We start from the raw sequence: 5,000 nt of genomic DNA, 5'->3' as shown, positions 1-5,000 counted from the left end.
TGTCTTACAACCACACTTTGTCTTATTGGCAGTTTCTTGCCATTTTTGCTCTGCTTCAGCTTCATCCAATACAACGGACCATTGACAGCTTTCCACTTGGTGAAACATTCATCCATCTCGAAAGAAACAAGAAGTACATAAGAAATATTTTAGTGCAATATAAAATTAAATATCTTAGTCGCTATAAACATATATAAGTTATGAACGTTTTATATTTATCGAAATACAGTTAAGACGGCATTCTTGAAAGAAATGAAGCCAATATCTATAGATTGTAGAGTAATTAAAATTTCTAAATAAAAAAAACACTTTAACAATTTATCTTCTGCAAGTTCATATGGAAGTGTGAAGGCGCGTGACTTAGAGGTTAGGGTATTCGACTCATGATCGTAAGGTCACGTGTTCGATTCCTGGCGGTGCGTTGTGTCCTTGAGCAAGACACTGTATTTCTCGTTGCTCCAGTTCACACAAAATGAGTAGTACTTGTAATGCAAAGGGCCAGCATTTTCACACTCAGTGTCACATGGAATCTTCCTGAGAATTACGTTTGTGGAGTGCTCAGAAGGCTGTTCCGTTGATCGTCGTAAGCGACGGAGTGCTAGTTAATCATATATGTATCGAAGTATCATTTAATGTACACTGTATTAAAACACAAGTAACTAATTGTTTCTTTCCATTGGGGAACGTGGTTAGCCAGATTTTTATAACGGGCCTTGTAACTCCAAACAATCTCCGGGTTCTGAACACATGAGTTGTTCTGTTTAAAAAACAAAATTCTGGTACATAAGAAACCACGGGATAAAATGAGAAGCATGATTATGCAAAAAGTGGGCTGTGAAGACAATGGCTGGTCAGAAGCGGAAAAAGAATGAAATTTGAGTATTGTTCCTTTCATCCTAGAAATCATAATTAAACTAATTAGTTTACTAATGATTTCTACAGTCAAAGTGGATATAATTCTAATTTAGTTCTTGTTTTTCTATTCCTTTCCCGCTTATATTCAACCATTTGCTTTCTCATTCCACTTTTTGCATCATCCTTCTCGTAGTTACCAAAGTCCTCTCTTTCAAATAGAACAAACCATGTGCCCAGAACCAGGAGATAGTTTGGTGAGACAAGGCACGTTTCAAAAATCTTCCTAACCACGTGTCACAATAGCAAAAGATTATTAATGGCTCTTATCTTTATACTGTGTACATTAAATGAAATCTATCTCTCACTGGAGGAGGTACCTTTTTATTTGTTGATCCTACCTGAACGGAAAAGTAAATTATAATTGCAAGTATGTACAAAAACAAGCATTTACATATGAGCTGATATAATTATAATTATAGATTTTAAGACGCGTAGCATATAGACATATAGACATGCATACTTCATAGCGTGATTAAATGCAAACAATTTGAAAATGGCAGTGCTATATGCTTTCTATGTATGCAAACAAACTGAAAAAAGAAGTTTATAATTTTTATAACATTTAAACACTTCGTAGAAATGGAATATATTTGATATTTGTATTGGCATCACGTTTCAATTGATTTCTTATCTGGTCGTCACATAGTTTCAGACTGGAACTTTTATTTCGAAATTCATGGTAATATCAACCTTATCTAATCTACTCGGTTACTGAAACTTAAAACAAGTAATTTTGAAATTGCAGGATATTTGCTCTATTTCCAGCGTTGATCTATGCAAATTAATGCGTGTGCGTGTGCATGTGTGTCTGCGTGTGTGTGTGTGTGTGTGTGTGTGTGTGTGTGTGTGTGAGTGCGGCACACACACACACATACGCACGTGCGCACGCAAGCACTTCTATAAGCATGCATTTATACGTAGACGTAAATATAAGTATGCATATATAAATATATATGCGTGTGTTTACGTATATATATATATGCATATACTATGTGTGTGTGTGTGTGTGTGTGTGTGTGTGTGCGTGTGTGTGTGTGTGTGTGTGTGTCCGTGTGTGTGTATCGGCGAAGGGTTGATAGTGACTTGGGTACTCAAATACGTTGAATGATCCTTCAATTAATGTTTGACTGACTTTACGTATAAACTCTACAGAAAGACAAACATGGACACTCATGCACGCGCGTAACACACACACACACACAAACACACACATACACACACACACATACACTCACACACATACATGAACTACCTTTTGTTCATCGTTTATCGTATTCCCTATTGAGATATTTTTCGTTTAGACATTGTCCACGTATATGCTTTTTAGCTGTAGCAAATTCGCCACGGTTTGCACTTCACATCAATGAAAATTAACATGTCCAGCCCATTTAAATGCACACTGTGTTTGAGTGCTTGCGCTAAGTGGTGACTATAACTTAAAAACGTCGCAGCATATGAATCAACGAAGCTATATTGGTTTGTGTTTAGGATGCGAGCGGATGTTTCTCGTTTTATTGTACTATTTATCTGGTCGAAGTTTTATATTCCACCATTACTGAAGCTTCCCACCTTCAAGTTCCTTCCGCCTTGCTCATTTGCTCAACTCTCATACCATCTGACCAAATTTCTTCATTGCATCTCATCGTTTTCTTCTCTCATTTTCTGTTTGTCCTTCTGTCTGCTTCCCCCTCTCTCTTCTCTTTCTATTTCTCACTCTTCCCTCTCTCTCTCACACACATTCTCGTAGTTTCGCTTTATTTACTTGACTTTTTGATGCACTAAAACCCTTTCCTATACATCTATCTCCCACTTACCCTCTTCTTTCGTCTACTTCCAGTTGTTCAATCATTATTTTTCTTTCTCCTTTTCGCAAACAAGCAATGTGGTATCGAATTTCCGTCCCTCATTTTTTTTTTTACAGATAATTCAAACAACAAGGTTTCTCTTACTGTTAATTCACTTGGGTATATATTTAGATATATAATCATTCCCTCTGACATACATATATATACACACACACTTACAATGCTTCGTACCATGTCACAAATACAAACACATAATCTTCCATGTATTTCCGATGATGTGTTTGGAGAAGCGTATGCCAATATTTGCGTGTTTCTGCATATGTATATGTGCATATGTATATATATGTATATGGTAGGGTTTTGTTTTTGTGTGCGAGTATGTATATATGTGTCTATGTATGTGTAGGGAAACCAATATCTATATGCGAACCTACACGCATGTCTAATGTAATTAAAGGAGAAATGATTTTTTTTTTTTATAATCCTTGAATAATATTTCTCTCGCTATATAATTAATAATTACTTTTTACTTTTTATAATAAACTCTACATCAGCTAAGTTAATGATTTAATGATATCTCTTGGCTTGTTTCAGTTTTCACTGCATAGTCCAAGGAAGAGTAACAGTTTTATATATATATATATATATATATATATATATATATATATATATATATATATATATATATATATATATATATATATATATATATATATATATATATATATATATATATATATATATATATATATATATTAGAAAGTTAAAGAAGTGATTTTAAATTCTCAATCGCAGAATAATGCTAATAATATAGTCTGAACAGGATAAACTACCCCTATTTTGCAGAGAAAAGTGTAGGTGGTAGTGGGTAGTTTAACTTAATCGGTCAAAGCATCGTGACATGTAATCACGGGGTGTGGGTTCGAGTCCACAGCTAGCCACCTACACTTTTCTCTGCAAAATAGGGGCTGTTTATCCTGTTCAGGCTATATTATTAGCATTATTCTGCGATTGAGAATTTAAAATCACTTCTTTAACTTTCGGAAAAAAAGACATCTCAACGCTTCTAAAAAAGCAAACTTCGTTTGTTTATCTACGTTTGTCGTAATTTGAATTTAATATATATATATATATATATATATATATATATATATATATATATATATATATATATACACACGAGAACTGATCGATAAGTACTCGGACTGTTGCCATAGTAACGAAGCTGAAGCACGCAGGCTAAAGCCACTCAGCACAGATTGACCTTGTACTCTATTGTGCATGCGCACTAAGTTTGAACATTCTAGCTCGATTTCGCTGTTTACAGTAGTACCTGGAATGAACGTATGTAACGTGTGATCGTGGCATTGACCACGACAGAGAAAGTTGTCATGGCAATACCTGCTCAGAGGCCAACGCAAAGTTGCAGAATGTGTATGGAGAGTAATGTATGAGTCGTACACTAGAGTAGGCGTGGTTCAGACGTTTTCAAGATGGCCACGACCAGAAGAACTGAGAAAAACTTCGCGTGCATGCAGCTGTGAGGAGAAACCGTCGAATCACCATCCGTGAGTTGTTAGAGGATGTGCGGATTAGTCACGGTTCAGTTCAGTCCATTATCACTGAGAGGGTGAGACACGTGTCTACCAAGTTTGTGCCAAAACTGCTTTCAGCTGACCAATAAGAAACTCGGGTTTCAGTTGCACCAGATCTCCTTGATTGTGTCGAGAACGATGTAAACTTTTCTCGAAAATTTTGAATATGCCTCTGAGCAGGAATCACCAAGCTTTTAGCAAAATTTGATGCAGATTATCAGCGCAGCTTTCTCTCTCATGGTCAATGCGATGATCACACGCAACACACGTTCCTTCCAAGCACTACTGTAAATAGAAGAAGTGAGCTAGAACGTTAAAACTAAGCGCGCATGCACAACAGAGTTCAAGATCAATTTGTGCTAAGCAGACTTACTGTACATGTTTTAGCTTCGTTACTATGTCAACAGTCCGGATATATATATAATTCTTATGCAAGAATGTTGTTGACAGTGACTTCGAAGTTTCGGCAAGCTAAGCCATCGTCGGAGAGCAGTCCGAAAATATTTTTATTATAACTGAACACAAAAACAAACATTAATATATATATATATATATATATATATATATATATATATATATATATATATATATATATATATATATATATATATATATATATATATATATATATATATATATATATATATATATATATATATATATATATATATATATATATATATAT

At 34.8% G+C, this 5,000-nt stretch overlaps 1 protein-coding gene and 1 long non-coding RNA gene across 2 annotated transcripts in view; one reads left to right on the top strand and one right to left on the bottom strand.

The window, feature by feature from the left end:
• The window catches only part of LOC106874518 (nucleolar protein 4), a 1,458,602-nt gene that overhangs the window by 646,290 nt on the left and 807,312 nt on the right, over positions 1-5,000 (top strand).
• LOC149134765 (uncharacterized) overlaps positions 1-5,000 on the bottom strand; it is a 68,039-nt gene that overhangs the window by 585 nt on the left and 62,454 nt on the right. Inside the window, exon 2 of the long non-coding RNA XR_016242661.1 lies at positions 1-116. This exon is cut by the window's left edge and continues 585 nt beyond it. This is a non-coding gene — a long non-coding RNA (uncharacterized LOC149134765). The remainder of the gene's footprint in view (positions 117-5,000) is intronic.

The sequence above is a fragment of the Octopus bimaculoides genome, chromosome 7, assembly GCF_046866305.1.
Source record: "Octopus bimaculoides isolate indiv1 chromosome 7, ASM4686630v1, whole genome shotgun sequence".
Classification (NCBI taxonomy): Eukaryota; Metazoa; Mollusca; class Cephalopoda; order Octopoda; family Octopodidae; genus Octopus; species Octopus bimaculoides.
This window is presented reverse-complemented; position numbering and strand designations above follow the sequence as displayed.